Source organism: Musa acuminata, chromosome BXJ2-1 (assembly GCF_036884655.1).
Source record: "Musa acuminata AAA Group cultivar baxijiao chromosome BXJ2-1, Cavendish_Baxijiao_AAA, whole genome shotgun sequence".
Classification (NCBI taxonomy): Eukaryota; Viridiplantae; Streptophyta; class Magnoliopsida; order Zingiberales; family Musaceae; genus Musa; species Musa acuminata.
The window spans coordinates 25,649,981-25,664,904 of NC_088338.1; the positions used below are offsets into that span (position 1 = coordinate 25,649,981).

General features: G+C 47.0%; 9 non-coding genes and 4 pseudogenes across 9 annotated transcripts; all 13 read left to right on the top strand.

Annotated features, from left to right (window-relative positions):
- Positions 1-236: 236 nt before the first annotated feature.
- LOC135602099 (5S ribosomal RNA) lies at positions 237-355 on the top strand (annotated as a pseudogene).
- A 350-nt stretch (positions 356-705) lies between these two features.
- On the top strand, positions 706-824 carry LOC135604688 (5S ribosomal RNA; annotated as a pseudogene).
- Positions 825-1,174: 350 nt separating this feature from the next.
- On the top strand, positions 1,175-1,293 carry LOC135602588 (5S ribosomal RNA). The gene has a single exon (XR_010483999.1). It is a non-coding gene; the product is annotated as a 5S ribosomal RNA (ribosomal RNA).
- Positions 1,294-1,643: 350 nt separating this feature from the next.
- LOC135600693 (5S ribosomal RNA) lies at positions 1,644-1,762 on the top strand. Its single transcript, XR_010483009.1, has one exon. It is a non-coding gene; the product is annotated as a 5S ribosomal RNA (ribosomal RNA).
- A 9,074-nt stretch (positions 1,763-10,836) lies between these two features.
- LOC135600036 (5S ribosomal RNA) lies at positions 10,837-10,955 on the top strand. The gene has a single exon (XR_010482370.1). It is a non-coding gene; the product is annotated as a 5S ribosomal RNA (ribosomal RNA).
- Positions 10,956-11,305: 350 nt separating this feature from the next.
- Positions 11,306-11,424, top strand: LOC135601930 (5S ribosomal RNA). Its single transcript, XR_010483934.1, has one exon. It is a non-coding gene; the product is annotated as a 5S ribosomal RNA (ribosomal RNA).
- Positions 11,425-11,774: 350 nt separating this feature from the next.
- LOC135600631 (5S ribosomal RNA) lies at positions 11,775-11,893 on the top strand. Its single transcript, XR_010482950.1, has one exon. It is a non-coding gene; the product is annotated as a 5S ribosomal RNA (ribosomal RNA).
- Positions 11,894-12,243: 350 nt separating this feature from the next.
- LOC135600037 (5S ribosomal RNA) lies at positions 12,244-12,362 on the top strand. The gene has a single exon (XR_010482371.1). It is a non-coding gene; the product is annotated as a 5S ribosomal RNA (ribosomal RNA).
- A 350-nt stretch (positions 12,363-12,712) lies between these two features.
- On the top strand, positions 12,713-12,831 carry LOC135599862 (5S ribosomal RNA). The gene has a single exon (XR_010482203.1). It is a non-coding gene; the product is annotated as a 5S ribosomal RNA (ribosomal RNA).
- Positions 12,832-13,181: 350 nt separating this feature from the next.
- Positions 13,182-13,300, top strand: LOC135604572 (5S ribosomal RNA). Its single transcript, XR_010484239.1, has one exon. It is a non-coding gene; the product is annotated as a 5S ribosomal RNA (ribosomal RNA).
- Positions 13,301-13,650: 350 nt separating this feature from the next.
- On the top strand, positions 13,651-13,769 carry LOC135603496 (5S ribosomal RNA; annotated as a pseudogene).
- A 350-nt stretch (positions 13,770-14,119) lies between these two features.
- On the top strand, positions 14,120-14,238 carry LOC135602089 (5S ribosomal RNA; annotated as a pseudogene).
- Positions 14,239-14,588: 350 nt separating this feature from the next.
- Positions 14,589-14,707, top strand: LOC135599864 (5S ribosomal RNA). Its single transcript, XR_010482205.1, has one exon. It is a non-coding gene; the product is annotated as a 5S ribosomal RNA (ribosomal RNA).
- Positions 14,708-14,924: the final 217 nt, after the last annotated feature.

Below are 14,924 nucleotides of genomic sequence, written 5' to 3' on the forward strand. Positions count from 1 at the left end.
TTCCGGATTGGGGTCGCAATAGCGATTCCTAGATCGTTCTAGAAAGTGCCGATGGTTTCGGCACGCGCTTGCCGTGACCGATACGCAGTCGTCGGGCTAGGGCTTGGAGAGAGCTTGCAATAGGGATTTCGTGAACGTTAGAGAAAGCGACGACGGTTTCGCGAAGGGCAAGAGGCTCCGGACGTTGATGCGCCGACTGCAACGTGCACATAGGCGAGGGACGAAGCTCGCGAAACGGGTGCGATAATGGCAGCACTAAATCACCGGATCCCATCAAAACACCGAAGTTAAGCGTGCTTGGGCCAGAGTAGTACTACGATGGGTGACCCCTTGGGAGGTCCTCGTGTTGCACTCCTTTTTGCATCTCGGGATACGAAACATCTCCCGTAGAGCTCCGAGACGTTTGTTTTGGGGCTGGAAATTTGCTTTGACCGCTACGCAGTCAGTATCGAGGGGCTCGGAGAGAGCTTTCCGGATTGGGGTCGCAATAGCGATTCTGAGATCGTTCTAGAAAGTGCCGATGGTTTCGGCACGCGCTTGCCGTGACCGATACGCAGTCGTCGGGCTAGGGCTCGGAGAGAGCTTGCAATAGGGATTTCGTGAACGTTCGAGAAAGCGACGACGGTTTCATGATGGGCAAGAGGCTCCGGACGTTGATGTGCCGACCGTGACGTGCACATAGGCGAGGGACGAAGCTCGCGAAACGGGTGCGATAATGGCAACACTAAATCACCGGATCCCAACAAAACACCGATGTTTAGCGTGCTTGGGCCAGAGTAGTACTACGATGGGTGACCCCCTGGGAAGTCCTCGTGTTGCACTCCTTTTTGCATCCCGGGATACGAAACATCTCCCGTAGAGCTCCGAGACGATTGTTTTGGGGCTGGAAATTTGCTGTGACCGCTAGGCAGTCAGTATCGAGGGGCTCGGAGAGAGCTTTCCCGATTGGGGTCGCAATAGCGATTCCGAGATCGTTCTAGAAAGTGCCGATGGTTTCGGCACGCGCTTGCCGTGACCGATACGCAGTCGTCGGGCTAGGGCTCGGAGAGAGCTTGCAATAGGGATTTCGTGAACGTTCGAGAAAGCGCCGACGGTTTCGTGATGGGCAAGAGGCTCCGGACGTTGATACGCCGACCGCGACGTGCACATAGGCGAGGGACGAAGCACGCGAAACGGGTGTGATAATGCCAGCACTAAATCACCGGATCCCATCAAAACTCCGAAGTTAAGCGTGCTTGGGCCAGAGTAGTACTAGGATGGGTGACCCCTTGGGAAGTCCTCGTGTTGCACTCCTTTTTGCATCCCGGGATTCGAAACATCTCCCGTAGAGCTCCGAGACGATTGTTTAGGGACTGGAAATTTGCTGTGACCGCTACGCCGTCAGTATCGAGGGGCTCGGAGAGAGCTTTCCGGATTGGGGTCGCAATAGCGATTCCGAGATCGTTCTAGAAAGTGCCGATGGTTTCGGCACGCGCTTGCCGTGACCGATACGCAGTCGTCGGGCTAGGGCTCAGAGAGAGCTTGCAATAGGGATTTCGTGAACGTTCGAGAAAGCGCCGACGGTTTCGTGACGGGCAAGAGGCTCCGGACGTTGATTCGCCGACCGCGACGTGCACATAGGCGAGGGACGAAGCACGCGAAACGGGTGCGTTAATGCCAGCACTAAATCACCGGATCCCATCAAAACACCGAAGTTAAGCGTGCTTGGGCCAGAGTAGTACTAGGATGGGTGACCCCTTGGGAAGACCTCGTGTTGCACTCTTTTTTGCATCCCGGGATACGAAACTGTTGAATCTCATATTTTGATGATGAAGTCAATTGTCATTTGTTGTCTAATCTATGTGTTGAGATAAGTGTGCAGGATTAACTACGATGAAAGATAGACAAGCAGCAGGAGTTGCGCCGGAGTCAAGTTCATGATCACGTTGGGAGTTCGAGAGTTCGACGGAAGTTCGGACGGTCGTCGGAGGTTCTGTGAGAACAGATCCGAGAAGTCCAGAAGCTTGCCAAGCGAAGCTCGTCGGAACTTGCCAAGTGGATCGTCGCAAAGTCCAGGAGTTTGCCGGAAGTCCGCAGGAGCATCACCGAGGGTTCATCGGATGATCGACGGAAGTTCGCCGGAAGGAGCGATTGACGCACCGAAGCAAAGCTGCAGAAATTGTCTTAGATTTAATCGTAGTTAGCACGTTGATTAAGTTGGAAAATGGGAGGTGATCCCATTGGCTTAATCTTGGGGCAATTGGGCCCCTGAAAGACTGAAATTGGGCCGAATGGAATGAACCATTCGGACCCTGATTGCACCAGGAGGTGCAACCGCCCAGGCCTGGAGGTGGCACCGCCTGGGCTAGGCCTTCCAGCGAGACTGGGCGGTGCAACCTCCCCAGCAGAGAGGTGGCACCGCCTGAGCTTAGTCTTCGAGCTAGACTGGGCGGTGCAACCTCCCTGACAGAGAGGTGGCACCGCCTGAGCTCAGTCTTCGAGCTAGACTGGGCGGTGCAACCTCCCTGACAGAGAGGTGGCACCGCCTGAGCTCAGTCTTCAAGCAAGACTGGGCGGTGCAACCTCTCCAGTCAAGAGGTGCAACCGCCTGATCCCAGAATTCCGGGATTTGATTGTTTTGAGCTCCAAATTTTAATTGGGTTGGGGCCTATAAATTCCCCACCCATTCAGCACTGAAAAGATACAGACCTACACCGAAATCTTGATCTTTTCTGTGATTCTAAGAGCTCAAAAGTGTTGTAAAGCCTTTAAGTCTCCTCCTTCTGTTCTTCAAGTTTTCAGTTGTAAAGTGAGGAGAGAAAGGTCTGTAAAGGTTGTCTCCTGAGCCAGTCAAAAGGAGAGAAACTGTAAAAGGGCAGTTTGGCCTTCGCCTATTGAAGGAAGGCCCCTAGTTGACGTCGGTGACCTCGTCGGTGGAGGAAGCCAAAAGTGGAGTAGGTCAAGACTGACCAAACCACTCTAAATCTCTGGTTTGCGTTTACTTTTGAGCACTTTATCCTTACTGCAAACCTCCTTCATTACTACTGCTCTCTGCGCTTTTACGAACAAGTTCTAAGTGCTGTTCTTTCCGAATCTGCATTCAGACGTAAATCGGTGTTTTCGTACATTACAGTTTACGCTTACGTTTTAATTCTGCAAAACTGTCTTCTACGCCTTCACGAACAAGTCTTTAAGTGTTGATCTGTCCGAATCTGTTTTCAAACGTAAACCAGTGTTTTCGTACGATATTTACATTGCAGTTTACGTTTACGCCTTGATTATGCAAAACTGTCTTCTGCGCTCTTACGAACCAGTTTCTAAAGTTCAGCTCCCTTTGAAACTGCATCTAGACGTAAAATTGCATTTAGACGTAAAACTGCTCAAACTGTGTTTAGACGTTTTAGACGTAAACTGAGTTTGGACGTAAATCTGCATTTAGACGTAAAACTGCGTTTAGACGTAAATCTGTGTTTAGACGTAAAATTACGTTTAGACGTAAAACTGTCCAAACTGTGTGTAGACGTTTTAGACGTAAACTGAGTTTAGACGTAAAACTGCGTTTAAACGTAAATCTGCGTTTAGACGTCAATCTGCGTTTAAACGCAAACTGCGCTTAGACGCAAACTGCGCTTGGACGCAAACTGTGTTTAGACGCAAACTGCGCTTAGACGCAATCTGCGCTTAGACGCAAACTACACTTAGATACAAACTGAGAATTAGTTTTTGCATCATAATAGTTTTTATTGAACGAACGCAGCTTTTGGTTTTAAATCGCTGTAAGATTTCCGCTGCACTAATTCACCCCCCCCCTCTTAGTGCTCTCGATCCTAACAATTGGTATCAGAGCCCGGTTAACTCTAAAAAGGATTAAAACCCAAGAGAGATGGCTTACGCCGGAAACCAAGAGGGCCATTCCATTACACGTCCACCCATGTTTAATGGGACGGACTACACCTATTGGAAGACCCGAATGAGAATCTTTCTTATTTCTATGGACATTGATCTTTGGAATCTTGTCGAGAATGGTTTTTCAAAGTCTTATCTTCCAATGATCGATTGGAATGATTTGGAGAAGAAGGCTTTCGCTCTTAATGCAAAGGCTATGAATGTCTTATTTTGTGCACTTGATAAAAACGAGTTTAACCGTGTTTCAACTTGTGAAACTGCGTTTGATATTTGGCACATGCTCGAAGTGACCCATGAGGGCACAAGTAGAGTAAAAGAGTCAAAAATCAATTTGCTGTTACATTCTTTCGAACTTTTTCGGATGAAACCGAGTGAAACCATTGGCGACATGTTTACCCGTTTCACGGATGTCGTCAATGGTCTAAAAGGACTCGGAAAGAGCTTTTCGGATTTTGAGCTTGTTAATAAGATACTAAGATCCCTTCCTAAGAGTTGGGATCCTAAAGTCACCGCTATTCAAGAGGCAAAAGATCTGCAAAATTTCCCTCTTAAAGAACTAATCGGGTCATTAATGACCTACAAAATGACTTGTAAAGCTCATGAAGAGCAAGAAGACATCCTTCCAAAGAACAGGAAGGATATGGCACTCAAAACTTCTGAATGCCACTTGAGAGAAAACTCAAGTGATGAGGACTGTGATGATGACTTGGCACTTCTAACAAGAAAGTTTAAAAAGTTCTTTAAAAGAAACAAGTTTAAGAATGATGCAAAAAATAAACTTGAACCCAAAAAGGACCAAGTAATCTGCTATGAATGCAAAAAGCCGGGACACTACAAGAGTGATTGTCCCCAAGTCAAGAAAAGAACAACAAAGAAGTAGGCGCTCCAAGCAACATGGGATGATTCGAGCGCATCTGAGGAAGAGGAGTCCAACACCGAGCAAGTTGCTCATTACGCCTTAATGGCCATCGAAGATGAGGTAACAAATTCAATAGATGGAGATTTATCCTTCGATGAATTATTAAATGCTTTCCATGAACTGTTTGATGACTGTAAGACTATTAGTAGTAAATACAAATTGCTAAAAAAGGAGCATGATAGTCTTATTTGTAATTTCGATAAGTTAAATGCTGAACATCATGATAAGTTAATCCCATGCATAAAATGCCATGATCTAGAAACTCTCCAAAAAGAAAACTTGCTACTTAAGGACACCTTGAAGAAATTCGAGGTTGGTAGCAAGTCATTGAACATGATCCTTACAAACAAGGGTCACGTTCCAAAAAGGAGTGGAATTGGATTTGTGAGAAGTCCTCACCAAAATCCAACCACCTTCATAAAAGGCCCCATCTTGCATGTTCAACACCAAACCAAGTGCAACTTTTGTTACAAATCTGGACACAAGACACATTGTTGTCCATTCAAGAAAATAAGTCCAAACAAATTGATTTGGGTTCCTAAAGGAACCATGACAAACTCTATGCAACATGATAGAAAATATAGATCTATTTGTGAGGCACCCAAAAGCAAATGGGTTCCTAAAAATCATCCCTTCCTATAAAAACATTAAAATTTTAGGCTGGAGCAAGAAATAATGTTCTGCTCCTTGACTCTCGATAGTCATAAACCAAGAGTCAAAAAGGAACTCGCAACGCTTAAGTAACAAGTGGAAGTTATGAAATCACAAATACGATTTGGATACAACCTTATTAGAAGCATATGATATCCAAATTCACATATCCCTTTGATCTTCGCACCCGTCAACACTATCATCTACGAATTAATTCTTGTATCATGAAGAAACTAAATATGTCATGATCTTGAAAAGGGATACCAAACAAACTATCAACATACGTATGACATATGCACGTTAAAAGATCTATTTTGATCATACAAGAGCTTCTTCCTTAAATAAAAACTCATACGAAATCACGTAAGAAACAAACTCTCCTCAAGGCAAAGGCTCCCTGATCAAAACACATTAGGTGTTCACTGGCTGCAGACGGTGGCACCTCTCCAGCTGGCGGTGGCACCTCCGGCTGCCACGAGTTGCCAGAGGTTGCACCGCTCCAGCCAGAGGTGCAACCGCCCGCAACTCTGCCTTTTAAACCCACACTAGGGCCGGCTATGGAACCGACCCCAACTCACTCCCATTTCCTCCTCTACTCTTCCAAGTCTCCTCCATTCCCATTTCACTCCTCTAAGCCTTCCAAATACCTCCAATTTCGGAGCAAAACATCAAGAATCCTTCCTTCTCTTGAAGATTTCACAAAGGTACTCTCTAAGAAGCTCTTAAATTCTGTTTTGTTCTTCATTTACTCTAGCTCATCATCATCCCTCTAAACAACAGTAGTTATGGGATCTAGAAGATCCTCAAGGGACAAGGGAAAGAGGAGATTAGTAGAAGAGTTTGATTTCACTCTTTTCGATTCGAAATACCATGCTGAAAAATTTCCCTCTTTCGAACTTAGATGTATCAGTAAGGGAAAATACGTAGATCTAAATGAACTAAGAGACTTAGAGACTATCCAATGGTTTGCAAACCTAGATCTACTTCCAATCTTGCAGATTAACGAACCCATCTATCCTAGGCTAGTTAGATTATTTTACAATAACATACAAATAGATGATGAAGAAAGGATGTCCACTTATCTTTTAGGACAACACATCACAATCACTGATAGGTTCATTTGTGATATGATAGGCATTCCCATAAAAAGCATAGGACTCTACTTTAGAGGATCATGGGATGATGAAAGTATTGGAACATCCTATGTTGAAGCCTTAGGAACAATCTTTGCCAATCCTAACATAGCATTAGTTCCTAAAAGTTGTGAACATCTATTGCCTTTGAACACTAAGATACTTCATTATATCATGACTAGTATAATTCTTCCTAAACAATACCATCATGATGAAATAAGTCAATTAGAATTAGGAACTATGTACTCAATCATGAAGGGACATGACATCTGTCTTGGCTATCTTATTCAACAAAATATGTTAGAATTATCTAAGAAAGATATGATGCTCCCATATGGTGGTATAATCACAAGAATAATGAAAGCTTACGACATTCTAATACCACCAGAAGAAGAAGTAATGAAAGTAGATCGATTCAGCATAATAAACAAAAATCTACTTCACCGACTAAGATGTTACTATAGAAACGGTAACTGGGTTAGAATCCCTAGAAGGACTGATCACCCTCAACCTGAACCAGAACCGGAAACACCAGTATTTAGGGGTACTCAATCTCCTCCGATCCTTCCCTTTGAGGAAACACATCCAGTTGAGCAAACTCATACATCCATCGAAGAAATTGGGATTTGAATGGATCGATTCGAACAGAGACAAGAACGGATTGAACAACGACAAGATCAAATCCTATCTGAGCTGCAGCAAATTCATAGTCAATTTGACTCCTTGTTTAGGCACTTTAATTTTCCACCTCATCAATGAACTTGTTGAACACCTGTTGTTGTTGTAAACTTCTTACTCACTTCTGATGTGCTGGCTGTAAACATCTATCGTGGTAAACATATATCTTGCACATTGTGGTAAAAGTTATCTCAGATTTTTATGGTATCATTACTGTTTGGTATGTGATGTGTCCAAATTAAGAATGTTGTGCTTTGAAACTAAAAGTTTTGAAAACCTTGTGCCTTGATTCTGAATTAGGAATGTTGATGTGTCCGAATAGATAAATTTGTTAAAATTATTTTTCGGACTATGTTGAATGATCAAACCACTTGATTGCCATGTTTCTATGATTATATGTGAAAATCTGCAACAAAATCTTGTCCGAATGCATCTTATTTATGAAACAGATTTTCTCGTACACTTTCATAAAAAATGAGTTTCTGAAATAGATTTGATGAAGTGATTCATGTGTATGTATTCCATCCTGCAAAATCTTTACATAGACAATGGATTATAACACAAAGGGGAAGAAGTATTTAAAGCAATCTATGTAAAATTCCTCTATAAGCTTGCTATTATTATTTTCTGGTATCATGATTACTATACTTTTTGTTGATGACAAAGGGGGAGATATATATGAATTGATAAACACTGCCATGATTAGAAATACTATGAATGATGCTATAAACACTGCTATGATTATGCCATCCTTGCATCACCAAGAGATATATGAACATGTGCTAAAGTTTGCATTATGCCCTGAGTTGATATCTTATCATGTGAAGAAAATGCAAAACTTGCTAGAATATTTCAAATGTGTGCATCATGTAATAGTGTTTCACAGCTTTATATGATAATGTTCAAACTACATGATGAATAGTTACAAACACAATCATACAAACTTGATGATGTATGTCAAGCCCTGACATCATCTTTGAAGAGATATATCATGATAAGTATCATGATGGGAGTATTGATAAGTTTAACTGATCTAACTTATCAATACGTCACTTGAATTCTTAAGTCTTGAATTCAAGGTTGACTTATCTCAACGATGGCAGATAGACAGGGGGAGTTAAGGATAACTCCATTATCAATTGATTGTCATCATCAAAAAGGGGGAGATTGTTGAATCTCGGATTTTGATGATGAAGTCAATTGTCATTTGTTGTCTAATCTATGTGTTGAGATAAGTGTGCAGGATTAACTACGATGAAAGATAGACAAGCAGCAGGAGTTACGCCGGAGTCAAGTTCATGATCACGTTGGGAGTTCGAGAGTTCGACGGAAGTTCGGACGGTCGTCGGAGGTTCTGTGAGAACAGATCCGAGAAGTCCAGAAGCTTGCCAAGCGAAGCTCATCGGAACTTGCCAAGTGGATCGTCGCAAAGTCCAGGAGTTTGCCGGAAGTCCGCAGGAGCATCACCGAGGGTTCATCGGATGATCGACGGAAGTTCGCCGGAAACTCGCCGGAAGGAGCGATTGACGCACCGAAGCAAAGCTGCAGAAATTGTCTTAGATTTAACCGTAGTTAGCACGTTGATTAAGTTGGAAAATGGGAGGTGATCCCATTGGCTTAATCTTGGGGCAATTGGGCCCCTGAAAGACTAAAATTGGGCCGAATGGAATGAACCATTCGGACCCTGATTGCACCAGGAGGTGCAACCGCCCAGGCCAGGAGGTGGCACCGCCTAGGCTAGGCCTTCCAGCGAGACTGGGCGGTGCAACCTCCCCAGCAGAGAGGTGGCACCGCCTGAGCTCAGTCTTCGAGCTAGACTGGGCGGTGCAACCTCCTTGACAGAGAGGTGGCACCGCCTGAGCTCAGTCTTCGAGCTAGACTGGGCGGTGCAACCTCCCTGACAGAGAGGTGGCACTGCTTGAGCTCAGTCTTCGAGCAAGACTGGGCGGTGCAACCTCTCCAGTCAAGAGGTGCAACCGCCTGATCCCAGAATTCCGGGATTTGATTGTTTTGAGCTCCAAATTTGAATTGGGTTGGGGCCTATAAATTCCCCACCCATTCAGCACTGAAAAGATACAGACCTACACCGAAATCTTGATCTTTTCTGTGATTCTAAGAGCTCAAAAGTGTTGTAAAGCCTTTAAGTCTCCTCCTTCTGTTCTTCAAGTTTTCAGTTGTAAAGTGACAAGAGAAAGGTCTGTAAAGGTTGTCTCCTGAGCCTGTCAAAAGGAGAGAAACTGTAAAAGGGTAGTTTGGCCTTCGCCTATTGAAGGAAGGCCCCTAGTTGACGTCGGTGACCTCGTCGGTGGAGGAAGCCAAAAGTGGAGTAGGTCAAGACTGACCGAACCACTCTAAATCTCTGGTTTGCGTTTACTTTTGAGCACTTTATCCTTACTGCAAACCTCCTTCATTACTACTGCTCTCTGCGCTTTTACGAACAAGTTCTAAGTGCTGTTCTTTCCGAATCTGCATTCAGACGTAAATCGGTGTTTTCGTACATTACAGTTTACGCTTACGTTTTAATTCTGCAAAACTGTCTTCTACGCCTTCACGAACAAGTCTTTAAGTGCTGATATGTCCGAATATGTTTTCAGACGTAAACCAGTGTTTTCGTACGATATTTACATTGCAGTTTATGTTTACGCCTTGATTATGAAAAACTGTCTTCTGCGCTCTTACGAACCAGTTTCTAAAGTTCAGCTCCCTTTGAAACTGCATCTAGACGTAAAATTGCATTTAGACGTAAAACTGCTCAAACTGTGTTTAGACGTTTTCGACGTAAACTGAGTTTGGACGTAAATCTGCGTTTAGACGTAAAACTGCGTTTATACGTAAATCTGCGTTTAGACGTAAAATTACGTTTAGATGTAAAACTGTCCAAACTGTGTTTAGACGTTTTAGACGTAAATTGAGTTTAGACGTAAAACTGCGTTTAGACGGAAAACTGCGTTTAAACGTAAATCTGCGTTTAGACGTAAAACTGCGTTTAGACGTCAATCTGCATTTAAACGCAAACTGCGCTTAGACGCAAACAGCGCTTCGACGCAAACTGTGTTTAGACGCAAACTGCGCTTAGATGCAATCTGCGCTTAGACGCAAACTACACTTAGATACAAACTGAGAATTAGTTTTTGCATCATAATAGTTTTTATTGAACGAACGCAGCTTTTGGTTTTAAATCGCTGTAAGATTTCCGCTGCACTAATTCACCCCCCCCTCTTAGTGCTCTCGATCCTAACAGAAACATCTCCCGTAGAGCTCCGAGACGATTGTTTTGGGGCTGGAAATTTGCTGTGACCGCTACGCAGTCAGTATCGAGGGGCTCGGAGAGAGCTTTCCAGACTTGGGTCGCAAAAGCGATTCCGAGATCGTTCTATAAAGTGCCGATGGTTTCGGCACGCGCTTGCCGTGACCGATACGCAGTCGTCGGGCTAGGGCTCGGAGAGAGCTTGCAATAGGATTTCGTGAACGTTCGAGAAAGCGCCGACAGTTTCGTGACGGGCAAGAGGCTCCGGACGTTGATACGTCGACCGCGACGTGCACATAGGCGAGGGACGAAGCACGCGAAACGGGTGCGATAATGCCAGCACTAAATCACCGGATCCCATCAAAACTCCGAAGTTAAGCGTGCTTCGGCCAGAGTAGTACTAGGATGGGTGACCCCCTGGGAAGTCCTCGTGTTGCACTCCTTTTTGCATCCCAGGATACGAAACATCTCCCGTAGAGCTCCGAGACGATTGTTTTGGGGCTGGAAATTTGCTGTGACCGCTACGCAGTCAGTATCTTGGGGCTCGGAGAGAGCTTTCCGGATTGGGGTCGCAATAGCAATTCCGAGATCGTTCTAGAAAGTGCTGATGGTTTCGGCACGTGCTTGCCGTGACCGATACGCAGTCGTCGGGCTAGGGCTCGGAGAGAGCTTGCAATAGGGATTTCGAGAACGTTCGAGAAAGCGCCGACGGTTTCGTGACGGGCAAGAGGCTCCGGACATTGATACGCCGACCGCGACGTGCACATAGGCGAGGAACGAAGCACGCGAAACAGGTGCGATAATGCCAGCACTAAAACACCGGATCCCATCAAAACTCCGAAGTTAAGCGTGCTTGGGCCAGAGTAGTACTACGATGGGTGACCCCCTGGGAAGTCCTCGTGTTGCACTCCTTTTTGCATCCCGGGATACGAAACATCTCCCGTAGAGCTCCGAGACGATTGTTTTGGGGCTGGAAATTTGCTGTGACCGCTACGCAGTCAGTATTGAGGGGCTCAGAGAGAGCTTTCCGGATTGGGGTCGCAATAGCGATTCCGAGATCGTTCTAGAAAGTGCCGATGGTTTGGGCACGCGCTTGCCTTTACCGATACGCAGTCATCGGGTTAGGGCTCGGAGAGAGCTTGCAATAGGGATTTCGTGAACGTTCGAGAAAGCGCCGATGGTTTCGTGACGGGCAAGAGGCTTCGGACGTTGATACGCCGACCGAGTCGGGCACATAGGCAAGGGACGAAGCACGCGAAACGAGTGCGATAATGCCAGCACTAAATCACCGGATCCCATCAAAACTCCGAAGTTAAGCGTGCTTGGGCCAGAGTAGTACTACGATGGGTGACCCCCTGGGAAGTCCTCGTGTTGCACTCCTTTTTGCATCCCGGGATACGAAACATCTCCCGTAGAGCTCCGAGACGATTGTTTTGGGGCTGGAAATTTGCTGTGACCGCTATGCAGTCAGTATTGAGGGGCTCAGAGAGAGCTTTCCGGTTTGGGGTCGCAGTAGCGATTCCGAGATCGTTCTAGAAAGTGCCGATAGTTTCGGCACGCGTTTGCCTTTACCGATACGCAGTCATCGGGTTAGGGCTCGGAGAGAGCTTGCAATAGGGATTTCGTGAACGTTCGAGAAAGCGCCGACGGTTTCGTGACGGGCAAGAGGCTCCGGACGTTGATACGCCGACCGAGTTGGGCACATAGGCAAGGGACGAAGCACGCGAAACGAGTGCGATAATGCCAGCACTAAATCACCGGATCCCATCAAAACTCCGAAGTTAAGCGTGCTTGGGCCAGAGTAGTACTACGATTGGTGACCCCCTGGGAAGTCCTCGTGTTGCACTCCTTTTTGCATCCCGGGATACGAAACATCTCCCGTAGAGCTCCGAGACGATTGTTTTGGGGCTGGAAATTTGCTGTGACCGCTATGCAGTCAGTATTGAGGGGCTCAGAGAGAGCTTTCCGGTTTGGGGTCGCAGTAGCGATTCCGAGATCGTTCTAGAAAGTGCCGATGGTTTCGGCACGCGTTTGCCTTTACCGATACGCAGTCATCGGGTTAGGGCTCGGAGAGAGCTTGCAATAGGGATTTCGTGAACGTTCGAGAAAGCGCCGACGGTTTCGTGACGGGCAAGAGGCTCCGGACGTTGATACGCCGACCGAGTCGGGCACATAGGCAAGGGACTAAGCACGCGAAACGAGTGCGATAATGCCAGCACTAAATCACCGGATCCCATCAAAACTCCCAAGTTAAGCGTGCTTGGGCCAGAGTAGTACTACGATGGGTGACCCCCTGGGAAGTCCTCGTGTTGCACTCCTTTTTGCATCCCAGGATACGAAACATCTCCCGTAGAGCTCCGAGACGATTGTTTTGGGGCTGGAAATTTGCTGTGACCGCTACGCAGTCAGTATCGAGGGGCTCGGAGAGAGCTTTCCGGATTGGGGTCGCAATAGCGATTCCGAGATCATTCTAGAAAGTGCCGATGGTTTCGGCACGCGCTTGCCTTTACCGATACGCAGTCATCGGGTTAGGGCTCGGAGAAAACTTGCAATAGGGATTTCGTGAACGTTCGAGAAAGCGCCGACGGTTTCGTGACGGGCAAGAGGCTCCGGACGTTGATACGCCGACCGAGTCGGGCACATAGGCAAGGGACGAAGCACGCGAAACGAGTGCGATAATGCCAGCACTAAATCACCGGATCCCATCAAAACTCCGAAGTTAAGCGTGCTTGGGCCAGAGTAGTAGTACGATGGGTGACCCCCTGGGAAGTCCTCGTGTTGCACTCCTTTTTGCATCCCGGGATACGAAACATCTCCCGTAGAGCTCCGAGACGATTGTTTTGGGGCTGGAAATTTGCTGTGACCGCTACGCAGTCAGTATCGAGGGGCTCGGAGAGAGCTTTCCAGACTAGGGTCGCAATAGCGATTCCGAGATCGTTCTATAAAGTGCCGATGGTTTCGGCACGCGCTTGCCTTTAGCAATACGCAGTCGTCTGGTTAGGGCTCGGAGAGAGCTTGCAATAGGGATTTCGTGAACGTTCGAGAAAGTGCCGACGGTTTCGTGACGGGCAAGAGGCTCCGAACGTTGATACGCCGACCGAGTCGGGCACATAGGCAAGGGACGAAGCACGCGAAACGAGTGCGATAATGACAGCACTAAATCACCGGATCCCATCAAAAGTCCCAAGTTAAGCGTGCTTGGGCCAGAGTAGTAGTACGATGGGTGACCCCCTGGGAAGTCCTCGTGTTGCACTCCTTTTTGCATCCCGGGATACGAAACATCTCCCGTAGAGCTCCAAGACGATTGTTTTGGGGCTGGAAATTTGCTGTGACCGCTACGCAGTCAGTGTCGAGGGGCTCGGAGAGAGCTTTCCGGATTGGGGTCGCAATAGCGATTCCGAGATCGTTCTATAAAGTGCCGATGGTTTCGGCACGCGCTTGCCTTTACCGATACGCAGTCGTCGGGTTAGGGCTCGGAGAGAGCTTGCAATAGGGATTTCGTGAACGTTCGAGAAAGCGCCGACGGTTTCGTGACGGGCAAGAGGCTCCGGACGTTGATACGCCGACCGAGTCGGGCACATAGGCAAGGGACGAAGCACGCGAAACGAGTGCGATAATGACAGCACTAAATCACCGGATCCCATCAAAACTCCCAAGTTAAGCGTGCTTGGGCCAGAGTAGTAGTACGATGGGTGACCCCCTGGGAAGTCCTCGTGTTGCACTCCTTTTTGCATCCCGGGATACGAAACATCTCCCGTAGAGCTCCAAGATGATTGTTTTGGGGCTGGAAATTTGCTGTGACCGCTACGCAGTCAGTATCGAGGGGCTCGGAGAGAGCTTTCCGGATTGGGGTCGCAATAGCGATTCCGAGATCGTTCTAGAAAGTGCCGATAGTTTCGGCACGCGCTTGCCTTGACCGATACGCAGTCGTCGGGCTAGAGCTCGGAGAGAGCTTGCAATAGGGATTTCGTGAACGTTCGAGAAAGCGCCGACGGTTTCGTGACGGGCAAGAGGCTCCGGACGTTGATACGCCGACCGAGTCGGGCACATAGGCAAGGGACGAAGCACGCGAAACGAGTGCGATAATGCCAGCACTAAATCACCGGATCCCATCAAAACTCCGAAGTTAAGCGTGCTTGGGCCAGAGTAGTACTAGGATGGGTGACCCCCTGGGAAGTCCTCGTGTTGCACTCCTTTTTGCATCCCGGGATACGAAACATCTCCCGTAGAGCTCCGAGACGATTGTTTTGGGGCAGGAAATTTGCTGTGACCGCTACGCAGTCAGTGTCGAGGGGCTCGGAGAGAGCTTTCCGGATTGGGGTCGCAATAGCGATTCCGAGATCGTTATAGAAAGTGCCGATGGTTTCGGCACGCGCTTGCCTTTACCGATACGCAGTCGTCGGGTTAGGGC